The sequence below is a fragment of the Hippopotamus amphibius genome, chromosome 12 (assembly GCF_030028045.1).
Source record: "Hippopotamus amphibius kiboko isolate mHipAmp2 chromosome 12, mHipAmp2.hap2, whole genome shotgun sequence".
Lineage (NCBI taxonomy): Eukaryota > Metazoa > Chordata > Mammalia > Artiodactyla > Hippopotamidae > Hippopotamus > Hippopotamus amphibius.
Genome location: NC_080197.1, coordinates 8,354,292 through 8,374,684, shown reverse-complemented (window position 1 = coordinate 8,374,684; position 20,393 = coordinate 8,354,292). Strand labels below are relative to the sequence as shown.

Sequence of the window (20,393 nt, the reverse complement as noted above, 5' to 3'; positions counted from 1 at the left end):
CCAATCAGTACCCTTATCAAACTGCTAGAAATTCATGCAGTTAAACTGAAAACCTGGTGCTACTGATTTAAATCTAAAATGTAAAGTTTCAGGACAGATATTGTCAAACTCAGCTGAACATGTTTCAACGGCCACTAAAATACACGTTTATCCTCACAAACACCCTCTGTAAGTCTAGGAACTATAAGAATTGTAAAAAAAAAAAAAAAAAAAGTAAGATAACAATAAAAAGCACTTTAAGTAAAATTTTAAAAGCCAGAGTTTCAAACTGCCTTACAAACATACAAGAAACACAAATACCTAAAAGCACACTCGAAGGTTATACATACACAGGTCAACAACATAAGCACAAAAAATCAGGAAGCTTTCCTAAAATCCCCATTCCAGAAATACACCTCAGAATGGTTTCTCATCCTGGCCAAGCAGAACCTTGATATTGACATATTTGGGTTCACTGGATATTCTGACCCTCATTTCCACGGCCCAAATCCCAGTCTGCTTTTAACAACTTTCTGCCATCAACAAGGATCAGGGTAGGGCTTCCTTGTCCAAACAACAAATAAGGAAATACATACACAAAGCTACTTTGTGAACGTACATATTTAAAATAAAATCCTCAACATAGCTGGTTCAACATAGCTTAGTGTTTCATCAGAAAACAGAGCCTCTTATTTCTAATCCACCTTTCAGGTATGCCTTGGCCAGGTAAAAAATGGATGACTTGACTTAATGCGACAGGCTCTGACTTCAAAGCTAATTTTCCCTCTTGGAGAAGAATTAACCTCTAAAGCCAACACCCTCCACCTTCACAGCCAGCATAAGAATTGTTTTTAAATAGTCCCAGCTACTTTAACTGAAGTCAGTTAAGTCTACCCAGGGAAACAAAGACACGCAAACTACTCCCACAACAGTCAACGTTAAATTTAAACACACACACACACACACACACACACACACACACACCCTTTCCTTTCCTTCTCTCCACTTCCTCAAAGAGCAAGCAAGGGCCTGTAGGCAGAAGAGGAGGAAACACTTCTTCCCCATCTTTACACTCAGAAAAAGAAAATTCTCATACTCCCTGTTATCTTTAGTTTTGAGTAAACTAGATCTTTAACACTAAGCTTTTCTAAATAAGACTGCACATCAAAGTTTAAGGTGAAGAAAGAATGGACTAGAGTGTTTTATCTTAATTTCTTCTTAGTCCTTTGTTGTAATCACAATGGAGGATAAACACAGGGCTGGCTACCGGCTGCTGGGTAGGATAGAACAGAACACTCCAGAGACCTGAGTTCCAGTCCTAAGTCACAACCTTAAAGTGGTCACGACCACAAACCTCATTTTTCTCTATCTACTTAAATCATAGGACCATTTGCAGAGTTCCAAAAACCTATGATCTTGGGGTTAGATCTATATTTATGGATGGACATACTCAAAAGAGTATTTAATGATTATACTAATCAAGATGTTAAATGATACTTGGATTTGTAATTGATAATTTAGGTTTCTGAGTGGTCATTTACTCATTCAACAAATATTGACTGAGTGCTAGTGTTCCAGGTAATATTTTAACTGAAGAAAGTAACAGCACATACTCTAGAAAAGCAGCTCTCAAACCCTGACAGCACTGTTTTCACTGGCCAGCAGCTGAATGAGAAACAGAAAAATTATTCAATGAGCTCTACACAAAGCTACATGAATTTCAATTTGAATAAAGACTGTCCTTTCTTTGAGGTCCTTTCTACTTTTTGATGCCAAAATACCCTTTTCATAAAACAAAAGAGTGGCAATAGCAGGCTCTTTTTTTAGTGTCCTAATTTGGCAAAATCAAAGTCCCCCATGTCTGACCTCAACATTATATATATATAATATTTTTTAAAGACATTTGACTAGTCTGTGACATTTTTAAGTTGGGGGGGGGAACTCCACTTTTCTATAAATGATCTTTCCCCAAAAGACACAAATCCTAAACTCAATCTCTGGATTAGAAACATGATGCGGGTACATCCCTATTATTTCCCACACGGGGAAACAACACATATTGGAAATTCCTGCCTTAGAAAGATGGTTTAGTTTCAACCTTTATTTCTGAAATGTTCAAACATCTGGGTTAAGTAAGTCATCGTCAGCTTCCAACACAAGACCTAAAGGATTGGTAAAGAAGGGCCCTGGGAAAAACCTTAGGAGAAAGAAGAGCTTCAGTTTTGCCCAAAAGGGTGAACAGGATAACAGGATGGAGAGAAGGATGTCCCAGGCCAGGGAATCTTCTGGTGAGGTCAGATGGGAAAGACGACCCTCCCAGGCAAACCCCAAGGACTTCTTCCTTCAGGGAAGCTTCTGAGACAGATTCTGATAGTCATTAAGTATGCCTAGCTTTCCGCAGCACTAGGGCCAACAAGCAATTCTTACTATTCTCCCAAAAAATATGAAAACTATGGGCCATTCCTTTAAAGATCCCAGGGACAGAGGTCCTGTCAGCCTGGCTCACTGCTGCCCTCCAGTGCCTAAAAAGGGTCCCTGGCACAGGGCAAGGCCCTTAAGAAGCGCCACACAATCAGTACAGGTGCAGAATGAGTGTGTGTCTCTGACCACAGTCACCAACCGTAACTGACTTGATATTAAAATTACCTTGAATGTTCATCAAGACTTCTACATGGCTATCTGTGGCCGCCATCTAATTACCATTTTCTGCAATGTTAAGAGTATAATAAAAAATGAATCATATATAATCATACCATAAAGTTAACTAGTAGAAGCAAAACTGCATCACTTGAATTTACACCACTCTCCTTATTGACCTACCAAACCCAAAATACAGGGCCTGCTAGGGAAATCTCTCAGAGCAACTGCCCTCAACTCTTGCCTTAGAAAACTAAATGCAGACAAAACATTTCCTTAAACTATAAATCAATAACTACACTCAAAATCAGTCTGCTCAACAAAAATCAAAAATCCTTATAGACTGCCTGTAATAATAAAGACTTCAATAATAACAGAACTTATGAAAAACAGACATTCTAACCTAATTACTGTTAACAGCAATTGATCACCATTTCAACTGAGGGAAGCGTGTGCACAGGCTTCCCAGAACCTTCGGCGTTTTACGTGTAGAACAGAGGGACACCAACAGCACACCAATGGCACTGCTGATAGAGGGAATTCTGTCTCCACAAAGAAATGGAGATGCCGGGGGGGGGGGGGGGGGGGACGGGGGACGTCATAAACCAACACCTACAGTCTAACTGCTTTTAGTTTGCAGAAAAGTGAGCATTCTGAACACACTAAGCTCACTGAAAGGCACTCGGCAAAAATGTTTTTCAACGTCTAAAGTAAATTTTTTTAACCTTTACTCAGGTTAATGACAGCACTTAACCATCAGCCATATACCCCTAAGGCACCTAAAGCAAAAGGATATTCGGTATAACTCTATCTTTTGAGAGAATACTAGGGTTAAATTTATATTGTGATCACTTAAGTAGATACTTAAATTTACCACAACATAAGCTTTGAAAAGAATAGGAACCACACTACTATAACCACCTGAAATATAAGTCTGGTCATTTTTTTTTTAAAGCAGATATTCATTTGTGAGTAGTTACTATGAATTCTGCCAATACCTACAGACCTTGAAATTAGCAAATATTGTGGGATGAATTGGGAGATTGGGATTGCTATACATTACTAACAAGAAAAGTATCAAACTGTACACTTTAAAATATATAGTTTATTGTATGTCAATTATATCTCAATAAAAGTTCTTTAAAAATTAGCAAATATTGATACTACCCGTTATATAATGCTTAATGAAAAGCACCATGACATGTTTAAGCACAACTAATTAGAGGTGAATGCCGCCTTGCTGACAATGTAACTTGGAAATACTGTTCTGTATGTACAGCTGTAACCAAACTATTGCCTTTAGAGACTGCACATCCAGACTTCAGCTGAGCAGATTATCTGACATGTCTTGGAATGGAATATTTATTACCACAGAATGCAGCAATAAGGTATTCAAAGTCCTCAAAACCTGTCAAAAACACACAAAAATTCTATTTATAGTTAAGTAATTTGCAGTATTCCTGCAAATCTACTCCCCCCACCACCACCCAAGTTACCCAACTGTCCAAATAAACGATCACTAAAACATTCAGTCTAAACAAACTACTAGTCTCTGGCCAATTCATTTGTATCCTTTAAGCTTCAAAATTATCTCCAAGATCTGGTTAGGAAACTGATGATTTTTCTATAGGTCTCCCTTCTCTATTTTACACATATTATTTTTTCCTTACTCTGACAAGTGAAGAGAACTCTACACAGTAATCTACACTGGCAATCAAAACCTACAGCTTTAAATCCTTCAACACTATTTCAAGGAAATCACCAAGGTCACACCCATTGAGCAGATGGTCAACCCAACTTTCCTAATATAGCTGTGGAAAGATGTTTAAAAGTTAAGTGAAAGAAAATGATTAAAATATTCAAAGTTTATATTCAACATTACAATCTATTTGAAAGCAAATGATTGTTCAAAGGCAAAGTTTGGGAAGATCCGATGGAACAGTCTCATTTTCTCAAAATTCTGGGTAGGTGCTCTGTTCTACTTGGGATTAGAGACCAAAGTAGGATAAAAATATAATCCTACTAGCATATTTGAGTGTCATGATTAAGAACTCTGCCTGATTCCTCCTAAATCAATTAAAGTCAATAAAGGATCTTAATATGAACTTAAAAGCACCACATGTTAGTTCTAGTTTCAATTAGTTTAGTACTATCAATGTTAACAGATGTTGTGGCCTGTAAACTAGCTTTTAAAAATTCCATCTTGATGTGAAAAAGAAAATTATGAGGGAAATTATTTTTTTTAATTTTTAATTAAGCAAGATTAAGCACTGCTATCAGTGAGTTTCTATTATTACCACTTAGCCAGTACTACCTTAAGTATTTTGAAAATATTTTGGACAGGACTAACTGCAGAGAGATTTCAACGAATTAAAAAAAAAAAAAACTATTCTGTCTTTACCTGTATTCTCTAATTCTCCACAAAGAAAACACTGCATGTGTTTTCTTGCAGAGAAAACGTGTGTATGTATATATATATTTGAGTATCTGTATGTCTGTGTGTGTGTGTGTGTGTGTATATATATATATATATATATATATATACACAAATCAACATAACCATTATATCACCCATTACCCTACACCTCTTTTTCCACAGGGCCAAATGGTGAGTGTTCTTAATTATACCCAATTTAACCAACTTCAGATTATATATAAACAAGGGCAATGCCTTTTAAGGCATGAGATCTTTCTTTAGCCACATTTAAATATTCCCCTCCCTATCTCTGTTGAGTAAATACTAAAGCTGTATGCCTGGCTCTTTCAAATCACCTATTTGCTTTCAAAAATAAGAAAAAATAAAATAAAAGTCTCCCTTCAATTAAAACAATCACTGCTGAGTAGACATATACTGAACTGAAAAGAACTTATCCGCTGATTTACAAAACACAAGAACACTTCTTCTGGTGTAACTGAACTGTTCTGAGGTTATCCTGATTTGTTAGTTACAGGGAGGAAATATAAAAACAAGTGTTCCTCCTAACACTGCCTCAGGAACAAAACCTATCTGGACTCTCAATTTCCAGTCCATAGAACTAGATTTTAAATTCAGAAGGTTCCCTGACACCCTAGAAACGAATGAACGCCAACACAAAACACCCCACGGACCCATAAAAACACCAGCAGCTGACTCCAGGGTTGCTCTCCTATAGCAAGTGGAGAACCACACAGGCCAGAAGCAACTTGGGTAAAGCTCGAGAACAGAGGCTAAAGAATTAAACTAATTCTCTCATACAACTTATTCAGCTGTCTTTTCGGGTTTAGTAATTTTATTTCTCAACTTTATCATAAAATTACCAAACTGGCCCCAAATTTCCAGTAACTGAGTTATGTTGTTACCCTGGGCAGGAAGTTATGAGGATGTTCGGAACAGTCCGTCAACAAACGTTCAAATGTAAAGTGTTCTAATGAGCATTCCAACATGAAGCATAAGTGAGCAACAGTGTGGTGGCACCTGGCTGAGAGGGGCTGCCCCTCTGTTTGCTGGGAAGATACATTTATACAAGAATTGAGCTTACTTATCATGAGCTGCAGACTTTGGGAAAGAATGGTCCCTGTCCTCCCACTTCCTCAAAGTCAGATTTCTAACTGCCCTCATGGTCTCAATTCTGAATCCTTTGGCATACATACCGCTGCAAACGTGCCTAACTGTAGTATCAGTTGGAGAAAAATAATCGAGATCACCTTACTTCCAAAAGTGAACATTTCACCAACATTTCAGAAGGTTTTATACGGACCCCAAAATGAGGCCATTCACCCCCAAATTTAAGAAATTTCCTGCCGTCTTTGTGCAACTCATTCTTTCTTCCACGTGCATTTAAGCTAGTCAGCACCCCTCCCCCGAAGATCTGGAGATGAGGTATACAAATCAAGACTCCTCCACTGTCACGACTTTCATTTACATGCTGTAACTAAACCCTTCACTATTTAGAATATTTAGTATGATTGGGATTCCTTTAATTCCACTTCGGTGGCTGCTTTGTAAATACCTTCCAGGTTTTTTTGTTTTTTTTTTTTATTTTGTAGCACACCTCAGTAATTTGAAAACTAATCAGTATATTCCAAATAAAGTCACTGAACCTAAAATCTCTTTACATTTATTTTATTCTACTGGAATGAATACTCATCAGTTTATCCAACTGTCTCATGTGGTTCATTCTTACTGTATAATTCTGAAGCTTAAAAATACATAGAGCCATTGTTCAGTTCTTTGACTTCACCTTTCCAATTCATCTATTAAACACACTACTACATGATTAAACTGAAATAAGAAAATTATAAATGAACCATTTGAAACAAGTCATACCCAGCAACCTAAAAAACCCTTACAGGCCATAGTGGCATCTGTGAGCTGGCACGATCTGAACTGTTTTTTTTTTTTTTTTTTTTTTTTTTTTTGAGCAAATGGAAACAAAGCTTCATGTAAAACATAAAAAACATCCAATCATTTACAGTATTAAGAGAGATAAAAGTCTATTTCTTTTTTTTTAAGTAGTAGATTGTAAGCAGTCAAGAGTCATTAAAACTACTCGAAAGTTCTTATCAACCAATATCATATTTGTGACAACTGTGAGAAAAGAATGTAATTTTACAAAGTGGGAAAACAGCACATCTTTTGGGACCCCCGAGGCTCTAATCAAGCGTATCAGAATGAAGAGTGCCCCAGGGTTAGGAAAGCAACCCTGCTGTGGCAAAAACAGGCCATTTCATCATAAATGTTGTTAAAAGAGAGAGAAATGATGAGCATTTATCTGAAATGAGGAGACAGAGGGACTCTGTCCTTGCCAGGCCTTTATATTCCTTAATTATTTCATCAGTTTTGTAAGTGATTTGATGACTGAGTCTTATTTTCAGATTTCCTCTTGAAAAGGACCACTGGAAGGGGCTTTTATTAAAACAGGAGCTGCTATTCCCTGAAGCTCCACTGCCAAAAATGGAGGGTTATTAAGAGAACGCAGAGGGACCTCCACCTTCAAACTTTACTGACAAAGTCAAAACCTTCACCCCTCCCTCTTCCTCCCCTACTTGGAAAAAAAAAAAAATCAAGCTATTATCTAAATTGATTCTTTGGGGTGAAGGAGGAAAATATTTTCTACAAGTTTTATCTAAGTGGTGTAGGTTCCTTTTTTTGATTAAGAAGTGAAAGGGAATAATATGAACCCAAGACAACGACTAAACTTCGATCTCTCAAGTTATTAAAAAAACACAGCAAAGGTCAAACGGCAGCGTTAGACGGTGTTGTGAAGATAAAAGGACTTAAAGAAGTTGGACCCAAAAGAAAAAAGTATGTGTCCTTTACCTAGAGAAGTCATGATCTTCCCCCTACTTCCTCCTCCAGCATGCAAATCAATGTGCAATTCTAAACGAGCAGCCTCCCTCTTCTTGCCAAATAATTAAAATTCCAAACAATCAGGTTATTAACCCTATTCTACCAAACAAGTCAAATAAATGCTGAATGTGGCTTGTAGCTACTGACAACTGAATTTTTAAATAAGTCACTGCCTCTTGAATTCAGTACTTATATAACAGATTTAAAATGGCAACAATTTGGGGTGGGGGTCGACTTCCACCAAAATACTAGGATTAAACACACACACAGACACACACACAACTAGTCTTTAGAATACTAAACAAAACAGTATCTAAAATAAACAGGACTTCTCAGAAAAAGTCATCTACCATTAAGGACACACCTTAAAAGTTCTTAGCACACATTAACCAAGCAAGCACAAACTAGTGGTTTGACTGTTATATTTTTCAGACAAAAACCAATTAGGTTATTGCTCTGCACTTGTCACCATGGCACTAAAGGCTTTTTAGAAAATCTAGATCTATTACTCATTCTCAAAGTATTACAAAATTCACTATTTTAAGTCTTACTTGATATCAATCAAGGGAGTCCATCCATTGGGGGAGGGAAGGGGGGGAAGTACAGTAAAGAACATTTTAAATGTACTTTTTGACACACACAAAAGAGAAGGTGAAAGGCCTCCTAAAGACCCCTACCTAGTAGCCAGGCCTGGCCGGCAGCTGCTGTTACCCTGCCTTTTCTTTTGTTGAGCTTAATCTCATGTCAACTCATTCAACCAACTCAAAAGCGATGAAGACATTAATTGAATCAACCTGAACTAAATCAGACCTAGGCTCCTTAAAACATACAGCTTAATGGTTCCAAACGATCTAGAAAACTAGGAAACCTGCTAGTTTGCACGGTGGTCAACAACATAGGACCCCAGACCCACCAAAGAACCACTGTACCCGCCATATCTTTAATACACGTTAAGCAATGTTCAAGCTCAACGCTCCAAGCCCTATAGGCTGATCCAGAAAGATAAATTGAGGCTCAAGGAATTTCAAAGGGGAACAACACACCAAAGCCTTAAACTCTCAAGTGACTACTATCCTTTTCTTGGGGGAAAAACAACAAAAAGAGAAAAAAAGTTTACACTGCTCCAAGTGTGAACAGGCTACTTGGGGGTCCCAGAAGTGGCCACTGGTGGCCCTTTCCTGCTCTCGTTACTAAGCCTTGCGGGAAAACGCCCCGCCCCACCCCCACCCGCCCACCCGCCCAAGAATACGGCTTCCCGTCCTCGGTGGCCCTACCCTGAATCCTAAAATGTGGGTTCCAACCCAGGACCTGAACTTCTGTCCCGACCCCCGGGGCGCAGGTATCCCTGCACCGCGCAGGCCAGGCCTGGCCCCCTCGCAGCAGCACCCACCGGGCCGCCCCAAATCCAGCCCCCGCGGGCCCCCGGCAGCGCCCTCCTCTCCCTTCCCCTCCCCATCCCGTGCGGCTCGCATTTTGGGGCCAAATCAAGAGTGGAGAGGGCTCTACATCTGAAACTGAGCGGTTTCGCCACTCAGCGCCTCCTGGCAGAAACTTCCCTTTTTAAAAAAAAAAAGAAAGAACACTTTTATTTCAATCCCTCCTGCCCTTTAGAGTTCCTAGTTCTGCTTCCAGCTGGCCTGGCGTCTCCCACTAGAATTAAGTGATAAAGACATTCTTAAAGCGTTTAAGAGTTATTAAAACAACAAGAAAAAGTTTTTAAAAAAATCTTTTAAAATTAAAGTGAGGAGAAAAAAAAAAAAAAGAAAACCTTATCACACACATCCAGGAAACGCAGCCCCGGTGCACCAACTGCTCGGGGATGGGCAGAGGACCGGGACTCCCGAGGACGGATTTGGGGGCGCCCGGGGGGCCAGCGGGGGTGCGCGTCCGGGCCCGCGGCGAGGCCAGGCCCCTCCCTCGGCCCCTGTAGACGCGCACTCCGCCCGGCCATTGTTCGCGGGGGACGCCTGTTAGGACGCATTGTTTTGGCTGTTCCCAACTTGCCCCGGCCCCTCCCGGGCCATCGCAGGGGACCCCGCGCCGGCCACCCCCCCCTCGCCGAGAGGCCGACCGGGCACACGGGGAGACCTGCCCGGCGGAGCCACCCAACTTTTCAGGAACCGCCCCCCACCCAGCCCCCGGGCGGGCCCGTCGCTCCCGACCCAGGGAAGGGGGGCTCCCCCGCCCCCAAGCCGCCTTCACGGGTTCCGAGAGTGAGTGTGATGGTCAGACACAGTCTGTGCACACCGGGGGCTGGCCCGACACCTCGCCGGGCGTCGCTCCCAAGCCGGGTGGGGAGGGGGCGCCCTAGACGAGCGGAATGGAGAGTAGGAATGGGGGGGCCCCCCGCGGGGCGGGGGCACCATCCGGGGAGGGGGGCGAGGTAACGTGCACGGGAGACTCGAGGGCGGGCTCGGGGGAGGCCGGAGAGGCGAGGCGAGGCGCCCCCGGGGCCCCGCGCGGGCGGGCGGGGGGCGGGGGGGTGCGCCCCCTTTACCTGCGGCTCCGGCTCCTCGGCCATCTCCTCGCTCGGCGGCGGCCGGGACTGAACTGACACCACACGAGCCAGCCGAGGTTTGAATGAGGAGGGGAGGGGGCGGGGAAGGCGGTGGGAGGGAGGCGGCGGGGAGTTTCTCTCGGCCTTTTGTGCCGACACCTCCCGGATTCCGCGCCCGCTCCGGGCTCCCCAAAAGAGACGGGGGGCTGCGGCGCCAGGGGTGAGGCCATCCCCCAGGGCGCCTCAGGGCCTCGCGCCTTGAAGACCCTCCCCCTAAAAGGAGCGCCCCCCACCCCCACCCCCCATCCCACCCCACCCCCCCACACCCCCGCCCGGAGGATCTGGGGGCCGGGCTCACCTCGGGCGCGGGGCTAAGGTGAGCGGGGCGGGGGTGCTCACGGGGGGCAAAGGCGCGGGCGCCCCCTACTCGTCCGCGCGGGGACAGTGCAGGCGCGGGGGGTCCCTAGAGCCGCCGGGGCGCGGCGCGTCCGGCGCAGGGGGACTGTTGGGTCAGAAAGTGCTCAGCGAGCAGCTGTTGCGCCCTCCCTCGGCCCCGCTGCTCGGAGACGCCCCGCCTCCTGCCTTCACCGGCGGCCCGGCCCCGCCCCCGGCCCCGCCCCGCGCCCACGTGATCTGCGCAGGCGCGCCCCTGCCCCGCCCACCGCCGCGGACCCCGCCTCCCGAACGCGAGCGAGCGGACGAGCGCGCGCACTCCCTGTTCTCGCCCTGCGACTCCCGCGCACGCGCGCGCTTTTCACCGCCCCCCCTCCCCCCACCCCCCAATCCGTCTTAACGTGGCCGGCGCGCGCCCCGGCGGTTCCAGTGACAGGTACGCGGGGAGGGGGCCACGAGGGCGGCGCGCAAGCGCAGTTCCAGGCCTCTGCTGCGCCGCTTCCCCCTCCCTTGCAAGGTGTGCCCAGGCGAGGGGAGGGGTTGGTCGCTCGAACTCCTGGGTCACCCAGCATAACCAACACACAAAAAGCCTTTACACCTATTTGGGTAGGTTAGAAGGCAACTGTGCACAAACAACATTTTTTCAAATTTTCTTCCAGCTTGAGAAAGGTCGACAAGATGATTAAAATATTTTTTACTTAGTCTCTTCATAAAGCTATCTTTTAATTGTTAACTGTTTCTTCTGGAAGGGCTGGCTTGCGCTGCTATAACTTGAGATTTCTACACTTGGCCTAAGTTCCAAGAATCCACTTGGCTTTGATAGAAATCCACGTGAATGAAACCAGGCTTAAAACTGGTGACAAAAAAAAAACAACACTAGCCTTCCTCCTCCCCTTAATTGAAAGCGTTTCCCAACTATTCTTTTTATTTGCTCACCAAAAAAGAAAAGGTTATGATTCCAAAGGCCGGTGATATTCCCCCATTTTAACTAAGCCCCAAGGAGGAACCATAGAAGAAACAATCACATCCACCAAGTTCTCTGCCCCAAGATGCAAACGAATGCAAAAGTAAAGGGAGCTGCGCAGGTCCCCTCAAACAAAATAGCCAAGTTTGTTTGTTCATTTTTATGGGCCTTTTGGTGTATCCAGAATGGAAAAACTTACAACATATCAAGAATTAAAAAAAAAAAAATCAAGAAAGGCCCTTAAAGCATATATTTAACAAATCAGGACCAAAAAAAGTCCTGCATAAATGCTCAGCTGGTGAGCAATGCAATCCTCAATAAGTAGGAAATGGAATTTGCGAGACAGTTTCTTTGCAAAGAGGAAGAATTTGCCAAGTGTGATGTTTTGCTGTCATTTTATATATAACTACTAACCCCACATATGGTCTGGTTAGTCTTTTTTAAAAAGGAAGTGAACCAATTACTTACTCACACTTAATTAATTAGCAGTTCCAGAAGCAGATTCTTAAGCCAGAACTTTCTTTTTTTCACTCAAGTACACTGATATCGATCACTTCTAGTACTCGAGTTCCTTTTCTCAGGGAAGATGAATATCTGTCTTTAAAATATTTTTTAAAGTCTTATAGTCACTTACAAAAACACAGTCCAAAGACACATTCCTCCTAACTTCATTTAACTTATCAAAACAAATGACTTCGGGCATTGCTACAAAACAAAGAAACTATGAACAAGTGAAACCAAATTGAGTCTTCACCTAAGTGTAGCCTCACTCTACATGTTAATGGATAACCTTTGAACTCTGAAACCTTGAATGCTGTAAACACAATAGTACTGATAGTTAAAAATCCTAGTGTCAAAATTGAGCAAAAAGAAAAGTCCAAACTTTTTAGTAGGAATAGGGAAACAATCAAATGTTTTGACAAATAATCCGTTTCACTAAGAACAATGAGGCTCCCGGCTCTCAGACCTTGTTGCTGCTGAATTATTTTCTGAGCAAAAAATAGTGCTTTTCCCTCTGCCCTCACAAAACTGCCACTTTGTGAGCATAATAGCATCATATGGTTTGTTAGTTACTGTTTCTCTCTCCTCCCCACTCCCGGCAAAAAGAAAAAAGAAAAAAGAAATCAAAAACAAAACGACAAAAAAACAACCTTATTATGTTGTAGCTTTTAAATTTGAAAGATAAATTGTATTAACTGAACTATCCGCTAAGAGTTTTACAGACGATCCTTATGTTTGAGCAAAGAATTACAAAGAACCTTATTCCTGGAAACGTGCCAACAAAACTGGGAAGTCGTTGCAAAATTCTGCCAGTGGCTGAGTGCCGGGTTGCAAACACATATTGTGTTTTTAAATGGACACAGAGTGATCTGAATGCTCTGTAAGGGCGTCTGTGAGACACACTCGCCCCTTAGAAGGTGGAGACTTACTCTTAAAGATGTACTTGGAAAGCGCGTAGAGTTAAAACAATTAAGAACGAAAACTCCCAAAGCAACAGGGGGACGCTAGGAACATTTGGTTTTGTAGTAAAGCTAAGGACTCATTATTATCGTATGAAATGAAAATCGAAAATCGAACGTTGGTCTCCATATACTTAGCTCCGCCCACGCGTAATCCTGTTTTGCCATCACCCCCACCCCCCACCCCCAGCTAGACTATCTCTAAAGGAGTCAGGTGCTGCAGAGACGCAGGCGACACAAACAATGGAACCAGAAATGTCCCTTCAAATGTGAGCTGATGCTGTGCACACGTTATTCGGAGAGAGAGTGAAAGACCCCACTTCACCTCTTTTGAATGCGACACACATCAGCTACACCTCGTTTTTCACAATTATCCAAACAGACCAGCCCTCCTTAAGATCTGTTTCCCGGTGTATGCTTATAAAATCGCACCATTATCTCTGATCTAATCCTAGTGATAGGAGCCCTCTGCCTTTAGCTAACTTCTGATTTTCTCTCCAGCTCCTGCCTGCCACCGCATTCTCAGATCTAACAACAAAACAAAACAAAAAGCCCTTCTAATTTGCTATATTTAACATTCACTGGAATCATCTTTTGAGAGTTAGCCTTAATTAGAAGAAGAGGATGCCGGTATGATCCTCTTATTTTCGCAAGTATTTATTTTACTGTGTAACTATTATAGAGAAACGATTTGGAAACTGTATGTAAATCCCTGGAGCTGAAATGGAGCCAACACAGACTTAAAAGAATTCAGTGTTCAGAGCAGGAAAACCTGAAAAACTGCAGTGAGGAGTTAGCAGGAAAAGAAAATGAAAAAGTTAGGCAAAACCTGCCAGCTCTGCAAACTACAAGGGACATTTGAGAAGGAAACCGGGGCAGCTCTTTTAACAGGACTGAATGCACTGAATGAAGTAGGGATCACCAGCGACTCCAGGGAACACCAAACTTCTCTCTTTTCTATTAAGTTTTTTGATCCCATTCAAGTCATCTCACAATTTTAAACGCCCTATAAAACATCATAATAATACATGATAAAAATAAATAGCAGGATTACCTTTCAGAAATGGAGACACAGTCTGGAACCAGGAGGCTTTCTCTCCCTGAGCTGGCCGGTCCACCTGACTCAGAACAATACTGGAAGAGATGTGATTGCTGGTTTTTATAAGCAAACCAAAAAAGGGAGGGGCCAAGAATAAGGCTCAGTATAAATAGAGGTTTAGATGCAATCCCGACCTGACTAACCAATCATGACTGTATCTGTCCCACTGGCAAGTTTGGTGAGGACCCTCCCCCAAGTTACAAGCACAACTTATTTACATCTTCCTCCAATATCCTGGACAGTTTTCCAAGGTTAACGCCACTCAATATGTCACTGTAAACTGTCTCTAAAAATTACAAGGGTCACAAATAAAACAAACTAGAGACTATAACAAAAAAGAAACACTCAGATATAGAGAACAAACTAGTAGTTACCAGCGGGGAAAGGGAGGGGGGGAGGGGCGAGATAGGGATAGATTAAGAGGTACAAACTACTACGTATGAAATAAATAAGCTACAAGGATATTTTCTACAACACAGGGAATACAGCCAATATTTTATAATAACTATAAATGGACCTTTAAAATTTTTGAATCACTATGTCCTACACGTGAAACATATAATATTGTACGTCAACTATACTTCAATTAAAAATACATATATATAAAAATAAGTATAGGGATGTAATATGCAACATGATTAATATAATTAACACCACTGTATGTTATATATGAAAGTTAAGAGAGTAAATCCTGGGTACTCATCACAAGGAGAAAAAGTTTGGTTTTGGGTTTTTTTTTTTATTTTGTGTCTAGACGAGATGATGGATGTTCATGAAACTTACTATGGTCATCATTTCATGATTGTCAGTCAGTCATTATGCTGTACCCCTTAACCTTACACACTGCCATACATTGAATATATAACAATAAAACTAGAAGAAAAATAAATTACATGGGGCACATAACTTTCAGAGCACCTCTTTAAAGCTTTTGTACTCATATTCCAAATGCAGAGCTGTGGGGTGAGAGGGAGGTGATGGAAGAGGAAGGTACTAACCTCTATTGAAATGCAATTTCATCATTCCAATGAGTGGAACCATCTTCAATCCACCCACTTAAGCCAAAACCTAGGAGTCAAACTATGATATTTCATCTCTATCCCCCGCCCCCGCTCCCCCCACACACACACCCCTTTAATTCAACAGCAGGGCCTATAATTTCTGTCTTAATATATCTTGAACCTCTAACACAAGTCTACTCCATGGCACCGTGATCTCTCACGCCTCCAAATATACCAAGGTGTCTGCAAGCTTCTTCCTTTCTAGGTTTGCCTTCACATGTTCTCCACCCATAGCCCAAGAGATCTTTTACAGTGTAAATCAGATCGTGTCACCACCCTGCTTAATGGCTTCCTATTGCTTCAGGGAAAAAAAGAGCAAACTCCAGAGCCTGCCTGCCAACCCTGTAGATCTGGCCCCTGCCTGAGTCTCCAGCCTCAAGTCCTGGCAAGCCCTCCACTTGGAGCTCTAAGCTTCAGCTGTGAGGCCTTCTCTCTGACCCAGAGGCTCCAGCCCTGTGGATCCCTTTGCCTCGTTCTCTTCCCAGTCTTTCAGGAACCTGAGAGGTTTAAACTCCGGGCTCTCTGGGTGGGGCCCTCTGACAAGGTGTTGAAATTTTTCCCCAATAATCCAATCTTGGGCTCAGACCTAGAATACTATCTCCATGGGTTTCATTTCTTGACCCATAAAATGGTGTGATAAAGAAGGAGATGGAGGAGGAGGGGAAGAGGGAAGTAAGTCTTTAAAAAAAATTTTCTTTAATTGAAGTATAGTTGATTAAGGGAATTCCCCGGCAGTCCAGTGGTTAGCACTCAGCGCTTTCACTAAGGTAGCCCAGGTTCAATCCCTGGTCAGGGAACTAAGATCCTGCGTGCCTCTCGGTGTAGCCAAAAAAATATATATATATATTTACAATATTACAATATTATATTAGTTTCAGATATAAAACATAGTGATTCAAAATCTGTATAGATTATACTCTACTTAAAGTTATTATAGGGAATTGCCTGGCAGTCCAGTGCTTAAAACTCCATGCTTCCAGTGCAGGGGGTGAGGGTTCAGTCCCTGGTAGGGGAACTAAAAGCCCCGTGCCATGGAGTGTGGCCAAAAAATTTTTTTAATTTTTTAATTAAAAAAAAGTTTTTATAAAATGTTGGCTATACTCCCTGTGCTGTATCATATCAATATATTCTTGTAGAAGAAAGTAGATCTTAAAAGTTCTCATCACAAGGAAAAGGAAAAAAAAATAGTGTGTGAAATGAAGCATGTTAATTAAACTTACTGTGGCTATCATTTCAAAATATATGCATGTATCAAATTATGACATGGTACACCTTAAGTTTATACAATGCTATATGTTAATCATATCTCAACAAAACTGGAAGAAATATATAATAATATATTATTTATATAAATAATATTTCTGTTTATATAAGACTCAGGAGAATTGAGACACACTGTGTAAAGCTTCTAAGCCCAGAGTTTTGCGGGCCTGGCTCTGTGCTGGGCACGGGAGCTAGAGCTTACAGTAAGCAAAATAAACGAAGTGCTTTCCCCTTTGGAGCTTATCTTCTAGAGGGAGGCAGATGACACACAGATAATTGTATTTCAACATCAGGCTCTCTGGCGAGGGGAAGATGCCTACTGTTTTTTGGACTGGGGCTCCCTGAAGAGCAGAGACCTCCAGGAAGTCAGGTGCCAAGGCATTCTAAGACAGGGAGCAGAAGGTGAGAAGGCTCAGAGCAGAAGACAGCCTGCCCTGGGGAAAGCACTGCAAGGAGCCCAGTGCATCAGGGCCCAGCGAGTGAGGTCACAGGAGCAAGGAAATAATAAGCAGGACCTTGTAAAGACAGAGGCAAGGACTGGTTAGTTTGTTTGTTTTGGCTGCACCGCACAGCATGCGGGATCTTACTTCCTGGACCAGGGATCGAACCCATGACCCCTGAAGTGGAAGCTTGGAGTCTTAACCACTGGACCGCCAGGGAAGTCCCAAGGACTGGTTTTTGACTCTGGTCTCAGTAGGATATCGAAGATGGTCAATTCTCTGCTCTCATTTTATTGGCCACATCTGCAGTCCTCGATAGAGAGTTAACCCCTCCCTCTTCCTTGAAACAGTTTTTCCCCTGATTTGGGACACCATGCTCTCCTGATTTCCACCAGCCCTCACTGGCTGCTCTTTCTCCCTAACCCTAACCCTAACCCTACCCTTTGCTGGTTCTCCCCTCCCTCCATTCCCCCCCACCCCCGCCATCTCCCGACTCTTAAGTGCCCCAAGGCCCAATGCTGGAGCCTGGTCTTTTTCCTACTCATTCCCTAAGTATTTCATCCAGTCCAATGGCTCAAAATACCATCTCTAAGGCTCCTAAATTTATATATTTCCCACCCAGACCTCTCCCCTCAAACCCCAAAATATATTTCCAGCTGTCTACTCCAGCTCCATTTAGATGTTCAGAAATTATTTCTAGATTTCAACCTCAGACCTTCTCCTACAAACCCCCACCACTAATGGATATGTGAGATCATAGAATTGCATGAGACTCTCAGGAAGGGAATGCAGATGGAAAAAGAACAGTGGGTAGAGACCTGGGTCAGCCACTGACACCCCCCCCCCCCCCCCCCCCGCCAAGCTCAAACCAATGCAGTTATACCATCACACATTATAGTAATTATTCCTGCCTGGCCTCCTCCCACTAGAGTCTAAATTTCATAAAAATACATTGACACTGGGACTTCCCTAATGGCACAGTGGTTAAGAATCCTCCTGCCAATGCAGGGGACACAGGTTCAAGCCCTGGTCCAGGGAGATCAGATATGCCGTGGAGCAACTAAGCCCATGAACTACAACTACTAAGACTGCGCTCTAGTGCCTGCAAGCCACAACTACTGAGTCTGAGTGCTGCAACTACTGAAACCCGTGAGCCTAGAGCCCGTGCTCCAAAACAAGAGAGCCACCACAACTAGAGAAAGCATGCATGCAGCAACGAAGACCCAACGCAGTCATAAATAAGTAAAATAAAAATGAAAAAAATAAAACAAGAAAAGCCACGGAGTTAAAAAAAAAAAAAAAGTACACGATATTATGATTAGTTCTCTGCTGTATCTCCAAGTCTTAGTATAAAATCTGTCTATAGCAGCGATCAACAACTGTGTTCAAGACAAATTAATATAGAAATAATATTAATGCATAGAACTCAGCTGTAGTGAGATCCAGCCAAAAGGGACCTGAAGTTTGGGTGTTTAGGCCATCACAGGGGACTTGGCTCAATTTTCTCATCTGTAAAATGGGGCTTCTACCCTCTATTCGACTTGCCTCGTTGGATGGTTGGGTTGCCCCTGTCATACCATGGGGAAGCTCCATGCTGTATAACAGCAAAGTGTTCTTTTTACCATGATTCTTGTCTTGACTACTGAGTATCAACTCGGCAGGAGGTTCCGCTTTTGTCTGGACTCATCTTTGGATACACCTGGAACTCAGCTCCCCTGATGACCTTTCCATCAGACCTGAAACCCGAGAGGTCCCGTACCTTGCTGGAAGAGCATTCAGTCTTTGAATTCACTCTTCTCTCCCTTTTGGATGAGAGAAGTGGCATAGTGAAAGGTTTATACAATTGGTCGGTTAGAAATTTTATTTTCTTTTACTTTTTTGGTCTGAATCAGACTGTTAGCTCCATCAAGAGCAGGGACCTGTCCAAACTCACACACAGCAGAGCCTCCTGCATTTCTCTGCCTTGGGATGGGTTGGGTGGACCAAACCGCGGACACTTCAAAACAACTTGTATGCCAGAAACAGGGCCAGCTTGCCGAGAGGCTTAGCTGATAAGCACTAACGTTGATTGAGTTCATGTGTGCTTTTCACTTTGTAACTCATTTAATCCACCTAACGACCCTGCGAGGTAGAGCCTATATTTTTGTATTTTTACACACAAAGAATGTGAGCACAAAGAGATTAAGTAGCTGGTAGTAAGCTGCAGAGCTAGTCGTCTAAATCCAGCACCTGCCTCTAGGGCCTCTGTCCTTATCCAGAGATATATGACCTCCCTCATAGCAGGGTCCCCTGCCTAGTCTCCACCTCAGCTCCTCTCTCCCCCTTTCCCCCTCCCTCACTGTCCTTCATCACGACAGCCTCCTTTCCTGTGCAGACACCAGCCAAGTCTCACCCCAACACCTCATGGTGTAGCCCCAGGACCTTGAACCATGCCTGGCACATGGCAGATGCTCATCAAGTCCCGTGTACAAAATGGGGATGAATGTTGTGTGCCAGGCACTTGCCGTCTGCTCTCCTAGCGACACAGGGAAATAGTTGTCCTTAGTCTTGCTTTCAGTGCAGAGGTGACATATGCAGTCGACCAAAAGAGCCCACACCTACTATGAGCCCAGCATTCTCCCCACGTGCCAGGGATACAGCTGGAAGGAAAGTGGACCCTGAGCTGGCAGAGCTGCTATTCCAGGAGAGATGACACCTCTGTCACACTGAGCTCTTCACAATCTGCTTTGATCTTTTCAAAAGTCATATCTGATCACATCAGGGCCCTGCCCCAAACTCCCAACGGCTCTTAAAGACAAAATTTCTGGCAGGATCTGGTGGGCTCTGTGAAGACTTTGGACTTTATTCCAAAAGTACTGGGATGCCAGTGGGGGAAAAAAAATAGAAGTAAAACTGAAAGAACTATTGAACTTCAAGTAAGTGTTTCTTCCTCCAGAGATTATCTCCTGAAGGATCTCATCCCGGTTAAACAAAGAGGCCAGGGCAAAGTGAAGAAGTTACAGTCCTCCTACTTCAAGCCCACATTTTCCTCTCCTTGTGCCAAGGGTAGGATCACAGAATCACAGCACTCACTGGTTGCAATGCCTGGCACCAGCTGTAATCTGATCAGTCTTCACCCCTTGAGTTATTACTGCCTTTCCTTTAAAAAGAGGTAACTGAGGCTCAGGAGAGGTAAGTAGGCTGACCGAGGTCACCCAGCTAACAGTTTGATTCCCTGCCTTCCAGACTAAGGCCAAGGGGCCATTTGAACTGAACATCAGACCCAGGCTCT

The 20,393-nt window shown here is 43.3% G+C and overlaps 1 protein-coding gene across 3 annotated transcripts in view; it reads right to left on the bottom strand.

The window, feature by feature from the left end:
• The window catches only part of ZNF217 (zinc finger protein 217), a 28,984-nt gene extending 14,591 nt beyond the window's left edge, over positions 1-14,393 (bottom strand). Inside the window, exon 1 of one of the 3 annotated variants that reach the window (XM_057702976.1) lies at positions 14,314-14,393. The gene's annotated coding sequence lies outside the window, so the exon portion shown is untranslated. Of the gene's footprint in view, positions 1-10,442; positions 10,511-10,800; positions 10,987-14,313 lie in introns of those variants that run through there. The other 2 variants (XM_057702978.1, XM_057702977.1) reach the window with 2 other exon arrangements.
• Between the last annotated feature and the right edge of the window lie 6,000 nt (positions 14,394-20,393).